At 42.8% G+C, this 15333-nt stretch overlaps 1 long non-coding RNA gene across 2 annotated transcripts; it reads left to right on the top strand.

The window, feature by feature from the left end:
• The first annotated feature begins 5899 nt into the window (after positions 1-5899).
• On the top strand, positions 5900-10023 carry LOC309858326. Of its 2 annotated transcripts, none has more exons than XR_014308151.1 (3): positions 5900-5963; positions 8187-8267; positions 9907-10023. It is a non-coding gene; the product is annotated as an uncharacterized lncRNA (long non-coding RNA). The 2 variants fall into 2 exon arrangements; XR_014308152.1 differs by lacking the exon at positions 5900-5963 and adding an exon at positions 6791-6887 and having other exon boundaries at positions 8189-8267.
• The last annotated feature ends 5310 nt before the right edge of the window (positions 10024-15333 follow it).

Here is a 15333-nt window from a genome sequence, read left to right as displayed (position 1 = left end):
GTAACTGAGGCAGGGAAAGTGATCGACCTAAAGGTATACAGTTGATGCGTAGGATGGCCAGGATTATGAACCAAGACCCCCTCCCGTGATGTACTACATAACTATGATGTAAGGTCTGAAATTGTCTCAGGAGAGAAAGGTCCAGGCTAATTTGGTCACCAGTGTAAGGAGCAGGTGGCTTTCTGTAGATGACTGTGAAATTACGGTTTGGTATGAAGTCCTTCTCTCCGACACTAGCAGGGTCAGTCTTTGGTTGATTAACTAAAAAAGTCAGTTTAAACAAGTACTCTTAGGGAATGGTACATACAGTTTTTAGCATTTTATTTGGAAAAAATATATGTACATTTATTCTCCATTGAAACAGTGCCAGGTCTTTTCTCTGGAAACTGGCCTGCAGATTAAATTTCTGAGTTATCACAGCACTTGGGTCGCTCAATAGGTTAGGCATCTACCTTCGGTTCAGGTCATGACCTCGGGGTCCTGGGATGGAGTCCCACATTGGGCCCCCTGTTCAGCAGGGAATCTCCTCCCATTGCCCCTTTCCCTGCTCATACTGTCTGTCTGTGTCTCAAATAAATAAAAAGAATCTTTAAAAAAAGTTTTCTATGTTGTCTTTTTTTGCATTCAGTTTCAGTTTCTTTAACTGAATTGAGTGAGAATCCTGTGATCACTCCCTCCCTGCCTGGTACTTGGTCATCTCACCCATACCTAACTTAGCAAAAATTTTCTTATTGATTTCTTTGTATCAAATCTTTCCAAAGTAGCTGTGTTAGTTTTCAAAAGAACAGTGATTTTTTTGCAGTCATATTTTGTTGGTTTACATAGTGTTTAATGAAAAGTAAGTGTAGGTGTCCTTAACTAGTTTGGGAATCATCACATTTGATTCTTTTTTTTTTAAGATTTATTTATTTGACAGAGAGAAATCACAAGTAGACAGAGAGGCAGCCAGAGAGAGAGAGAGAGAGGGAAGCAAGCTCCCTGCCAAGCAGAGAGCTCGATGCGGGACCCGATCCCAGGACCCTGAGATCATGACCTGAGCCAAAGGCAGCGGCTTAATCCACTGAGCCACCCAGGCGCCCCATCACATCTGATTCTTGCTGACTAAACAGGTCATGGAGTAGCAGAGTCACAGGGGAATTAGATAGTAATTTATTGCCTCTAAGCATATAAGCCTACCGGGGTATCACAGTATTGTAGAGGGGAAACACAGGATAGCTAATCCTGTGAGACCAATACTTGGAAATAGGTTATGAAAGATTTGGAACATCTGTTCAATGGGACACTCAGCATGCACATAAAATATTAATAGAAATGTATGTGTTTTATGTAAAGACATTCAAGTTATATTTTTAGATGGGAAATTTTTTTAATAGAATGGGTTTTTATTTTTTATTTTTTTATTCTTTTTTTAAGATTTTATTTATTTATTTGACAGAGAGAGAGAGAGGTCACAAGGAGGCAGAGAGACAGGCAGACAGAGGGGGGAAAGTAGGCTCCGGCTGAGCAGAGAGCCTGATGTGAGGCTTGATCTCAGGACTCTGAGATATGACCTGAGCCGAAGGCAGAGGCTTAACCCACTGAGCCACCCAGGTGCCCCTAGATGGGAAATAGTTTAGAAGAGCATGAATATTTGTGTGTGTGTGTGTGTGTGTGTGTGTGTGTACACACATATGTGTGTGTACACACATACATAGATAAGGTCTGGGGTTTCCATTCAAGATGGTGGCATGGGAGGATCTTGATCTCATCTCTTCTATGAAATACACACTGAATCTATAGCTCCATATGGAAAAATTTCCTGTGGAAAAAACCCTACAACTAGCTGAGTGACTCCTACACATTAGGTGAGTAAGGAAAAAAACCTATGTTGAAGTAAGAATCCGTCTTGCCATAAACCCCACCCCTGGTACAGCGACCTGGGATTGGGAGGGTACTCAAAACCCCAGGCTTCTCCCTGAGGAGCAAAGGGTTTGAGCCCCACTTCTGGCACCCCAACTTCCAAGACGTACATCTAAGAGACAAGACCCCAAAACATCCAGCTTTGAAAGCCATCAGAGCTTGCACCCATGAGACCCACAAGGCTATAGCAAACTGAGAAACAGTTCTTAAAGCAGTCCCGCGAGTAGACTGACCCACCCTGGAACTCAGCACAGAAGCAGCAGACTGAAATGGGATTAGATTTCTGTGAAAGAGGCTCATTTGCTTATCTTAAAGCCCTGAGGAGCAGGCATCTAATTTAACGTGGATCTGGGAGCCTAGTAAGGTATTCTCCAAAGATGGAGCTGATGGGTACCATCTTTGCGCTGTCCCTCTACCTCGCTTCTGCTTTCTGGTATCTCCTGGAAAGGAGCTTGAATGCTCGTATGATGCCCCGAGGTTTGCAGTTGCTACCCAGGTATAACTCTAGATCACCTGGCTCAAGCAGCCAGCAAGATTCACACTCACGGTAGTGAGTATCACAGTATTTACAACAACCAAGACTTGGAAATAACTAAAGTGTCCACCAATGGGGTGAATGGATAAAGACAATGTGTGTGTATACGATGGAATATTAACCATAAAAAGAAGGAAGTCTTGCCATTTGCAACAACATGGATGGACCTTGAGGATATTGTGCTGAGTGAAATAAGTCAGACAGAGAAAGAGAAATACTGTATGATCTCCCTCACATGTGGAATCTAAGAAACAAAACAAAATAAAGTCATAGAGAACAGATTGGTGGTTGCCAGAGGCGAGGTTGTGGAGGAAATAGATGAAGGGGTCCAGTGGTATAAACTTCCAGTTAATAAGATAAGCCTTGGGGATGTAATGTACATCATAGTGACTGTAGTAAATAATATTGTGTATTATTGTATATTAATTTTATTATTTTTTATTAGAAATATGTATTATTAGCCCCAGGGTTACAGGTCTGTGAATTGTCAGGCTTACACACTTCCCAGCACTCACCGTAGTACATACCTTCCCCAATGTCCACAACCCCACGACCCTCTCCATACACCCCTCCCTCCAGCAACCCTCAGTTTGTTTTGTGAGATTAAGAGTCTCTTATGGTTTGTCTCCCTCCCAATCCAATATTTTTTTTTAAGATTTAATTTATTTATTGGACAGACAGAAATCACAAGTAGGCAGAGAGGCAGGCAGAGAGAGAGGAGGAAGCAGGATCCCCGTTGAGCAGAGAGCCCAATGTGGCCTCGATTCCAGGACCCTGTGATCATGACCTGAGCCGAAGGCAGAGGCTTTAACCCACTGAGCCACCCAGGTGCCCCCCTCCGAATCCAATCTTGTTTCATTTTTCCTTCCCTACCCCCACACCCCCCACTTTGCCTCTCAAATTCCTCATATCAGGGAGATTGTATGATAATTGTCTTTCTCTGATTATTTCACTCAGCATACCTTCTAGTTCTATCCACGTCATTGCACATGGCAAGATTTCATTTCTTTTGATGGCTGCATAGTATAATATATATATATATATATATATATATATATATATATATAATTTTTTTTTTAAGATTTTATTTATTTATTTGACAGAGATCACAAGTAGGAAGAGAGGCAGGCAGAGAGAGAGGAGGAAACAGGCTCCCTGCTGAGGAGAGAACCTGATGTGGGGCTCGATCCAAGGTCCCTGGAATCATGACCTGAGCCGAAGGCAGAGGCCTTAACTCACTGAGCTACCCAGGTGCCGTATATTATTATATATTTAAAGTTGCTAAAGCTTAATAGTTCTTAGCACAAGAAAAAAATGTGTATGTTTGGTGATGGATGTTAACTAGTCTTAGGGTGATCATTTCACAACAGATAAAAATATGGAATTTTTATGTTGTACGCCTGAAACTAACATGTGTCCATTATATGTCAGTTTCTTTAAAAAGTAATTGATATTTTATTTTTTTAAAAATTATTTATTTATTAGACAGAGATCACAAATAGGCAGAGAGGCAGGCAGAGAGAGAGACAGGGAAGCAGGCTCCCTGCTGAGCAGAAAGCCCAATGTGGGCTTGAACCCATAACCACTGAACCAGCCAGGCACCCCAAAAGTAATTTATATTTTAAAGAGAAAGACTATGGCACCTGGGTGGCTCAGTCAGTTAAGCGTCTGCCTTCGGTTGAGATCTTGATTTCAGGGTCTTGGAATGAACCCTGGCATCAGGCTCCCAGCTCAGCAGAGAGCTGGCTTCTCCCTCTGCCCCTCCTCCCACTTGTTCTCTCTGTCTCTCTCTCTCAAATAAATAAAATCTAAAAAAAAAAAAAAAGTAAAGAGACCAAAACAAAGTCTGGAAGGATGTGAATCGCTGTGTTAAAATTAAGAAGAAAAAGCTGTTTCTATTTTGAGAAGAGCCTCTTTGAAATGTATAATTAAAAGAAATAAAATGCCTTTAGAGTTAGGCAACAGGAGAGAATGGTCTTGGTGAGGGGCCCCCTTTCCCATAATCTTAGGAAGTGAGCAGACCCCCTGATGTCCTGTGTGTGTTCCCCTGCAGTAATACGGCCTCTTATTCTTTCTCTGATCTTATTTTTCTATGTAAAATGTGGTATCAGTGCAATCATTTTTTCTTTCTGGTTTGATTTTCAGGAAGATTTCAACGTCGGTCACTTTGTGTCTGACTGTAGGAAGCGTGTCCAGCTGGAGGAACTAAGAGGAGATCTGGAACTCTACTATAAACTTCTTAAAATAGCCATGGTCGAGCTCATCAACAAGGATTATGCAGATTTTGTCAACCTTTCCACAAACTTGGTAAACCTGAAATTCACAAGTCCTACACACACACACACACACACACACACACACACACACACACACACTTTCTCTCTCCTTCATATTTATTAAAAGGGCAGAGTTTTTAGAAACCTTTCAGTTGATTACCCCACCAACCCCACCAGAAACTTGAAGAAATTACCAATTTCATTAATAAAAGAACTAAACTTTTTGGAATACATTTTTTTGTTTTAGTTTTTATTCATTTAAGGTTGCTCTAGTTTGATTATGTTTCAAATTCATTAGTCAACAGTGAAAAGTAAAGGATAATAATACCCAAGGGGTTGTTTTATTAGTTGCTAAGTGATTACCCTGAAGTCTTCCTTGATTTAGACTAATTTGTAGGAGCAAATGTCCACCACTCTTACAATGTTTAATTTACTCCCAGGTATATCTGTTAGCCAGAGCTAGGTTGAGGGAACATTGGCCAATATTGATATTTAAAAAGTTTGGTTTTATAAAAATATAAGAATGATTTGCAGTGAGCTTATCAATTGTTTGTAAAAGCCGTTTAGAAATGTTGAATTTTGTTCCTTGGCAGAAAAGTCTCCTTGTTGATGCTTCATTTTGTTTTAAATCTGTTTGTCCAGAGAAGCACAGAAAGTTGCAGCTCCATGGGAATTTCAAGAAGCATTAAAATTAATGATGCACATTTGCTTTTGGGAAATATACCACTAAGATAAATATCCCAATAGGATTAAAAACCTAGAAAATTTTACTTCTGTTTAATTTCTATTTTTCTCAAGGCTTATAATAATGTTTAAGAGAGACGTAGCCCGTCAGACTTTCACATCAGCTGGCTGAGTATCATCAATTACAGACAGAGAACTGTTCACCTTCTGTGAAAATTTTTCATTCATTTAAAATGTCATCTAAAGGCAAATTGTTCTTAAGGAAACTTTCGTTTCTCCTGACTTCCCTTATTTTTATAGTTTCATGTATTTCAACAGATTTTTTTCATATTCTATGAACAACATTAATGGCCAAATAACACTTCTGTTGTTTAGCTAGTTATGTAGCAAAATACGGTTGTGCCAAAAAAAGCAAGTTAAATCTGGTACTGCTTTGATCGTTAAATAGATACGTCACTATTACTCCTTATCGTGATGTGTTTGTGCCAACCTGGTTTTGCCTTTAGGTTGGCATGGACAAAGCCCTCAATCAACTTTCTGTGCCTTTGGGACAGTTACGAGAAGTTCTGGTAAGTCCCCAATTAATGAAAACAGTCTGCTGTGACGCCTGTTGTCCTCGTCGGCTTTTCTCTAAGAATTCTTTTCATCTGTTAGTTTGGTGGTACTGGTGGTTGTATTTTAACGGTTCATGATTATAATATTCACCTTCAGAAGAGTTGTAAATGATTTTGTTTTTGCATATGCTAAAAACCTAAAAAAACATGTTCGATTTGAAGAAGACATATTCTCAGAGTAGACAACCTTAAAATGTCAGGGGAGAGGAAGCATATTTCCAAATTCAACTTATTAATGCCACTTTGGTCATATGTAAGTGGTTTCTAACTTACGAATGACTTGTATTTTAACAGTTTGTAATCTTGTAAATATCCCCCCCCACCCCACGTAATCTACGTGTGGTTGGGTTCCTGGGCTGATCTACAAAAACTGTGTAATCCCTAATGGAACTGAAGGATAATATAAATAAAATGTAATACTTAATAAATGTTACATTTGCATGTTCTCTCAGAAAAATCTCTGTTGTGGGAATGGGACTCCCCACCTCTAAGCCATTGGGAATAGGAACTCCACCTGGGTGAACAGTGGAGGGGCAGTTGTGGCATCACTTCTTACAGAAAACTGTGCTGCCCTGTCTCCCCTCCCGCCCCCCCCCCGTCTGTGTCTGGTGCCCTGACTTACGGCCTCTGTCCATTCTGATGCCCTGTCGTAAACTTGTCATAAACGACACCATCCTTCCTTGTGTGTCTCCTCTAGCTTGAGTGGCCTCTTGCGTCCCTCCCCTAAGACAGTGCCTGCATCCTAGAGAGAATATAAGGAGAACATAATTTAAGTGAAGACACAGTACATGGTTAGAACCAAGAAAAATGCGGAGTAATGGAAATATCAGTGCTGAGAAGCCTAGGGGAGGGGCAGGCAAGAAAGAGTTCGTGAAACAGGTAAAAATCTTGAGTTGTGCCTTGAGGTAGCCAATACTTTCCATGGTTTATGTCTCATTTGAATTTTACAAAATCTTGTTAAAGATACTTTTCCTTGGAATGGAAGGGATTTTCATGGTCCGCTGTTGGATTCCACACCAGCCGCTGTGGGGCTCTCCCACTGCCTCCTTGGTGTGCCTCTTCCTCCCGGGGCCTCATAGTGGTGTTGTTTCCCAAGCCTAGCCTTCCTTTGGCCTCCCACTCTTCTCTCGAACCCCCTTCCTGGAGGCAGATTTGCTCTACTCACACAGGCTCCCGTCCCGCCTCACCCCCTGCCATCACCGTATCCCCTCCCTTTTCCATGGCCTGTTTTTATGGCCACTTTGGTCCTGCTCAGCCACAGGCCTGATCTGCCTTTCTGGTCCCAACTCTGAAGCTGTTCTGTGAGATTCTCAGACCACTGAGGGATACGACTATATCTGTCTTCATTGCATCCCTGTAGGCTGCCACAATACTGACGTCCAGGAGGTGTTTCATAATGTTGATGGAGTGAATTAATTCACCTTCCTGTGGAATTTTTGTGATATGCCTACTTGATTCTAGTTGTTTCTGTTAACCTTTGTTTTGGCCCTAATTCCTAATTATCTCTTTATTCATTAGCTTCTGGACATGTTTCTCTACCTCTGTGCTCTGCCTTTTTCTGGTCTTCTGTTCTTCATTCTTGATTCCTGGTATTTCCATACCCACATTTCATCATCCTGCATCAGTGCTTTGACATTCTTTCGTTCTCCAAAATATGCAGAATCTAAAGACTTCATCTCAGTGAAGTTGGCCCTCCATTCCTATTTCTGCTTCTCTCCAGAAGGAAGCCTGCAGTGCACATGGCTGTGTGCCTGTCTGACCCTGCCCCTGAGTGTGTGTGCACTTACATCTGCTCCCCATCCCCTCCCCACCTCGGCAGCTGTGTACACATGGCTTTCAGAGTCCGATTCGAGCCCCGTCGCATTTCCAGACTCTCCTGTACTTTGCTTCATATTATCTGTTCTCCATTCTAAGCCCCCTCATCCCCATAACTTTCACTGTATATGTCATTCTTCTTCTGGCCATGCGACCCTGCCTTCGTGTCATTATGCCCCCAGGTCATGAGTCCCCTCAACAGTAACTGTGTCTGGTATATCATGTTTTTTTTTTTTTTCTTGTCAATATCTGCATAGTACTGGTGCACAGGTATTAATTTCTGTGGAATTGAATGAGATGTAGGAAATTGATAATGTGACAAAACAATGTCTGTAATACATTTTCTTTATTATTCTTTTAAAGAGTCTCAGGTCATCAGTCAGTGAAGGAATTCGGGCAGTAGATGAACGAATGTGTAAACAAGAGGACATAAGGAAGAAAAAGGTACCCTCCAGTAGATTTCTTATGCTGCATGCCAGTTGAAGCCCTCTCCTCTTGTCTCCGCGAACTTGTCAGCACTATTCAGCTTTTTTTCTTTTTTTCTTTAAATTTAGCTTTTTTTCAAAGCTCTCACGCATGTGCATTTTATGCATTATGTCACGTTATCTACCTGAAATAAGAAGACAGAATTTCAGAGGTACCCACACGATCTCAAGATCACCCACTTTTTCCAGAACAAGAAACAGTGATAACTGTTGTCGGTGCAGCGCTTGACAGTTAACAACTGTATAAATTGTCAGCGGCCCTGTAAAGAAAATAGGCCTATATTAGAGACTAGGGGAGAAGTGGGCTTTCCAAAGCAAACTCAGGATTCTGCCGTAGGTTTGCTGTTATTTTCTGATCCTGTGTTCTTTATGTTCTGGTGTTCACTTTAATTTTTTCAATTCCCAGTAGTTAGCATGCGGTGTTGGCTTAGTTTCAGGTGTGTGAGACAGGCAACGGCTCTGTACATCTGAGGGCTCACCCCGGGAGTGTGCCCCTTAGTGCTATCTCCAGTTCCAAGTGTCCCCGATATCATTCATGATCATAACGATGTAGGGGCACAGCGGGCATTGGGAGTCTGGGCTTCTGACTCTCGCCTGCTGCTCTGTACAATGTTTTCTATGTGTATTATTAGCATATTTGTTAAAATCTCAGTGGGGAGAAGCCTGTTTGAGGGACCTTCTGTTTAATTCGCCTCTGGATCTCCTCACAGCTTTTGTCCAAAGAATGCTTGTCGTGCGCTTCCAGACAAAACAGTAAGCTTTGTGAGAGCAGGGTGTATTTCTTGCTTTATTTTCTCGTGCCCCCCCCACCCCCCGTCGGAATGAATATTGAGCTCCCAGGGGTGTTCATTATTATTATTATTTATTGAATGGATGACTTTGTATTTTTTTGTTCTTTAAGGATGAGAGTTTTCATAATGTCCCTCAACCTCTTTGATAATATTTGTAGTGTAAAAGGTCTTTAATGATTTGGTGCTTGGGCATATAGGTATATGCACATGTAAACTGAGAGGGCCAGTACAATCGGAAGCCAAAGTTAAAACATGAATAAAGGGCCATAAGAAAACAAATGGAGGGGCGCCTGGTGGCTCAGTTGGTTAAACGTCCGACTCTTGATTTTGGCTCAGGTCATGATCTCAGGATCATGAGATTGAGCCCCGCATTGAGCTCTGTGCTCAGCAGGATGTCTGCTCGAGATTCTCTCTCTCCCTCTGCCCCTCCCCTGCACGCGCACATGCAGTCTCTCTCTCTCTCAAATAAACAAATCTTTTTTAAAAAAATAGGAAAGAAATGCCCATAGAAAGATTCAGGATGGGGAAAAAAAGAAATAAGAGTATAGAATATGAGAAAGCAAAGTCTAGGGTTTTTTTTTTTTCCTCTATAAACTTGCAATAGAATATGGAAGTATGCTTATTCTAGAACTAAGATTTGCATTCTTGAGAATTCTGTGTTTCATAGAAATATTCAAAATATAGCATGCCCTATATATTTGAAGTTAACTTTTGGTCTTATATTTTCCTGCATTTAGCATGGGAAATAAAGATGATTAAGAGTATAGATGGTGACGTTTTTTGTTTGCTTAATTTTTATTTTTATAGATGTGTGTGTTGAGGCTTATACAAGTTATTTGATCAGTTGAAAAGATTGAAAAAATCTTAAATTCACAAAGTTCGAAAGAAACCTCTGCACTAGAAGCAAGCAGGTAAGCATTTTTTTTTTTTAACTAAGTAGCACATAAATTAATACTTCACATCCAATCTAATTAGGCGGGGACGGCTTAGTTAGAATTCATTTCTGAACAAGAAGAAAATCCAGGTTTGTGGCTAGAATGTAGCTCCAGGAGAGTGGAGAGCATGAAATGGTGAAATCTATAACACGTTCCTATAAACCCTTTGGTTATAGACCACAGTTCCAACACGTCATTATGCTTGCAGTGTAAAAGTATATTTGGAATCACCTTCCCTGAGGACTAGCAAAGTCCTGTTGATCTTTAAGGCATACCTACCATTCATCTTGGTTTTTCTCCATCTCATTTTTTTTCCTAGACATGCCCAGAGTATTACCATTGATGTATTTTGCACCAGCATTATATTATTATGAAACAGTATAGGACATATCCAGTTGAAATTTACAAACAGGAAAGAAAAAACTTATGAAATAGGAAAAAGATGATGGCTCTCTTTGTTATACTGTGATTGTCTTGTTCCCTTCCTGGTGTGAATTTTCAATCAGCCAGGGTAGATGAGTGACTCAGAAAATGAGTAGTTAGGTCCTGTCAGCACTGTGAGACGCACAGTGGTGCAGTGGGTGTAGCCGGGGCTGGTCCTACACATACCAGCTGGGCTGCCTGCGTCAAGGTCGCCTGGTGCCCTGAGTGCTCTGTTGTGTGACGCTAACAGTCCCTCCCCTTGCAGGCGGAGTTAGGTTTCTAAATTTTAGGAATTAAGGTTTTAGATTTGGAAGGAACTTGAGAGACCATATGCTCCACATGTCTCATGATGGAGATTAAGAACGGACACATCCCAAAGGAAGCGATTCTCTGGTCCTAGGTCTCTGTCCCCTTTCACATCAAGGCATTCAACTAAGTGGTCAGCCTCCACTGTGCTTGTGTCTCTAGCCCGTTGCACTCGTGCTTCTGCCCCATTCGTCCACACTTAGCAGACAGTCTGCACGCGGCCCTTCTGCAGCCCGTGTGTCTCCAGGGGCTCTGCTTCACTGCGGCCCTTGGCAGCGCCTGCAGCCCCTCCAGCCCCTCCAGCCATGTCCACGTTCGGCCCCTGGAGAGCTGGCCCTCCAGTGTTCTTCCCGTCTTTGCTGTTGCTGCTGTGCTCCTCGGATAGAAACACCTCAGTGAGCTCTGTGTCTACAATCCTGTCCCTTTGCAACACTGTCCTTGATAAACAGACATTGTGCGCTTTCTTGCTCAGAATTACCTTGGAGGACTTTTTTCTCCAGAAGAGCAGCTCTGAGCTCTAGAGTCAGGAAAGCCAGAGCAGCGTCAGCGCACAGTAAATCCATCATGCTCTGCCAGGCCCAGAAATGCCGAGAAAAGGATAAATAGGAAATGCGCATGGGATCAGTCAGTAGAGGTTGGGATTAGGCTTCAGCACTGTTCGTGCCAAGCGCTTGCCTTCCCTCCACACCAGTTCTGATGCTCTGTGATGGGGCACACCATGGCAGGTCTCCAGAGATTTTGGGTTTTCTTACAGTGTGTTTCCTCACTACCTGACTGCCCATCCTCAGATGTGGGATGCCTCATAGAGCCCAGCAGGGGCTTTGGGGCCTTTGTTGTGGTTTTTTTTTTTTCTTTCACTGTTCGACTTCCTTTTGAATGGAGTTAATGCTTTCTAATGTGGGGGGCAAGAGGGAAGTGTATCCAGTCCACTTGATGGCAGATGCACTGTGAGTGATTTCTCACCAGCTCCCGGAGCACCGAGCTTGCTCTTTCTGCCGTTGGGTAAATTTAAACTTGGAGTCCACTGCTCTGAGCAATTTCCCAGGTTGCTGCTAGGCGGTCAGTTTTAGCTGATTGAGGAGACAGCAGTAGTTGGTACTGGGGAGGTACTTGGGAGGGAGAATGAGGCAGGCAGAGAAGATGAGGGGGCTTCGGGTATGAACGGTAGGACAGGGCAAGAGAGAGGAGGTGGTTAGAGAATGGGAGAAGAAGGGCACGAATGGGAGAGCCCGAGGAACGTGGAGGAATCATGCAGTTGTACCCACACTGACCTAAAATAGCTCCATCCCCTTGCCTGGGCCCTGTGGCCCGGGCCAGGCTGCGTCGGTGGCTTCTACGACCTCCCCGCTCCTCACCCCTTGCACTGGGGCCTGCTGCACAGACAGTTTGTCATGAAAATTGATGGCGTTCAGGTGCAGGTGCCTGAGCGCTGTAAGGCATGGGGGGCGGTGGGGGTAGCAGGTTTTAACTTTGGGAATTACATTTCTCTAATTGTCTCTACTAGCCCTCTCTGGACTAGACAGATTTTGGAGAGAATTGCCACAGAATTTAACCAGTTACACTTTCATGCTGTTCAGAGCAAAGGCATGCCTCTTCTGGACAAAGTAAGACCAGCAAGTGTTGGTTTCGATTTTCAATTTGCTGTTTGCGAATTTCCTGGATGATTTTGGTTTGACCTAGCATTGCCCCTGATAATTGCTGCTCTACAGGATTTTGAAGCTAGCTTTGAATTTTTTTTTTTTTTTTTTAGTGTCTCCTGCTTGGGACCCTGCTTCCATTATGTCACACTAGATAGATTTTGTGTAAAGACACAAGCGTAGTCTCCAAACTATGCAAGTAAAATTAATTCTGAATTTCATGTAACTTGACACATCATATGATGTAGTCAGAGTTCATTTATCCAAAGCCCTTGACTGGGTTTAAATGCACGTTTGTCAGATTTACTCCATAGCTTAAGAGGCAAATAACTTTTTGTCATTCCGTAATTGTCTAAACTTCACTTTGATGAAGCCGACTTACTTTCAAAGAAATCATAGGGAGGGGACGCCTCAGTGGCGCAGTCAGTTAAGCCACTGCCTCTGGCTTAGGTCATGATCCCAGGGTCCTGGGATCGAGTCCCACCTTGGGCTCCTTGCTTGGCAGGAAGCCTGCTTCTCTTTCTGCCTGTGTCTCCTTGTGTGCTTGTGCTCTCTCTTGACAAATAAATAAATAAAAACCTTTAAAAAAAAAAGAAAGAAAGCAATCATGGGGAGAAGAGATTCATTGTTATTCTCTAGGAAATGTTGGGATTTTAATCTTACATATATTCTGGTAGAATTAGAGGCTCGCTTTATATATATAACACATATGTATATAAATTATACACATATATTTGAGCTTTTAGAAACTGTGGTGCCTGGACCTTCTTTCCTGGTCTCTCTGTTCTTGCAGCGTATAGCCCACATTACGGCCATGCTGCAGCAGTCCCTGGGAGGCCTGCTGCTGGAAGAGCTTCAGACTTCCAATGTGGACATCATACGGCACTGCCTCCAGACTTACGCTACAATTGACAAGACACGGGATGCAGAGGCGTTAGTCGGTCAAGTACTGGTGAAACCATACATGGATGAGGTTTGTGCCCCCATGCACCTCATTCCACAAACACAGAGCATCTAATCTGGCTTCGTTTCTTGACTGGGTGCGAGAGAGCTCAGGGCTCTTCCTTGAAGATGCTCTTAGTTCCTGCTCTTCTGGTTGTAAGAAAAGGTTGGTCCCGCTTGGTGCCCATCAGCATGGCAGGAATCAGGCATGTGCTCTGGTCTCTTACAGTGATGCCATAACTCAGGGATCATCTTAATTTAGTAGGGGTGAGGGACTTGCCTAGGAAGAAGGTACAGATCAGAACATTTTCAGGTCAATTTCCATTTCCATAAGTTATACGTTAATGAAGTTGCCGAAAAGCATGACCCCACCAAGGTGCCCATGCCCACTGGAGGAGCTGGAAGACAGCTCTGTGCGCAGGGAAAGTCTGTGAAGGGAAGCGTCTTCGCAGAATTGATGTGGCCTAAGTCTTGAAGACCATGGGGGGGGGGCGCCTGGGTGGCTCAGTGGGTTAAGCCGCTGCCTTCGGCTCAGGTCATGATCTCAGGGTCCTGGGATCAAGTCCCGCATCGGGCTCTCTGCTCAGCAGGGAGCCTGCTTCTCTCTCTCTCTCTCTGCCTTCCTCTCCGACTACTTGTGATTTCTCTCTGTCAAATAAATAAATAAAATCTTAAAAAAAAAAAAAAAAGAAGAAGACCATGGGGGAGTTTGCCAGGCTAGGAAGGTGGGAGGGAGGGAATATTCAAAGATAAAGGGCTTTGAAGAGCGAGTTAGTGGGGTAGTACCTTAAGTCCAGAACTTGGTTACCCAGTGTTCTTGACCTTTAAGGATACAGTTAAATACAGGGAGTCAGTGTATCCTGCCTCTGAGCGGCCGGAGTATGGGCTGCACCATGTGAGGCCGCCAGCAATCAGCAGCTTCCAACTTAGAGAGCGTCAGTTTCATCTAGTTCAAGCTGACAGAAGTCATGAAGCCAGTCTCAGCGTTTGAGGGCTTTCTTCCAGTCACCTGCCAGTGCGAGTGTTCTTTCTGTCTGGTAAGTATAAAGCTACCCACGATGACTTCAGGATGAAAGGCTTCCAGTTTTAAAACGAGACAGTATCCCAGTGATAGAAGTGAAATTGAAGGATTAATTTCAGTAATCTTCTCAGCTTCATTAAGACTACTAAAAGTAAATGATCTGTCAGTTCTTTGTATGTATCCTATTATAGTTCATAGCTCTCTCTGTGGGGGTGAAAAAGATCACGTTATTCTTTGTCACTAAATGAAAATATTTTAGTTATTTAATTTATGCCCTTTTCATTGAACTGAATCTAATATGCTAAATTAGGGAAGTACTTTACGTTTCCGTGTCATTAAATGAACTGTGGCCACGTTTGTATTTTAAGTTTGTATGCTTGTCATTCACCTCCTGCAACTCAGCCTCACCAAAAAAAATTAAATACTAAAGCAAAATAAGATGTGTTTTCTTCCATCACTTTCCATCTCAGCCCTTTCCCTGTTCTGGAGACGGTAGAGGATAAGGCCAGGGTGAAGATGGTACAGAGCTGTTGTCTGCAGATACAGTATTTCACTTTTAAGCTCAGAAGGGAAGCAGATGAGTGTGTGTGATGTTTTAGCTTCAGGCCAGTCTCTGTCCCTCAGCCTCTGTGTCCCCCAGGGTTGGAGCAGTATTCCCAAATCCCGGGACCTAGATTTTCAAGCCATTGTTACTTACCTCCTATTTAGAAAGCATACTGAGTGGGGAGGAGGAAGGACGAAGTGCATTTTTAAGGTTTACACGATTCTTTTCTCTGTAGTGTATAGTTCATACTTCTCTTTTAGGTGCTTTAAAAACAAACAAAAACACAAACAAACAAACAAACAAATAAATAAAAATAAAACGCTCTTCCTTCTGCTAGGTGATTGTAGAGCAGATCGTTGAGTCTCATCCAGACGGCCTGAAGATCATGTATGCTAATAAGCTCCTGGAGTTCGTTCCTCACCACTG

The sequence above is a fragment of the Mustela nivalis genome (genome assembly GCF_964662115.1).
Source record: "Mustela nivalis genome assembly, contig: HAP1_SCAFFOLD_2193, whole genome shotgun sequence".
Classification (NCBI taxonomy): domain Eukaryota; kingdom Metazoa; phylum Chordata; class Mammalia; order Carnivora; family Mustelidae; genus Mustela; species Mustela nivalis.
The sequence above is the reverse complement of the archived record's forward strand: the minus strand, read 5'-3'. Positions and strand labels throughout refer to the sequence as shown.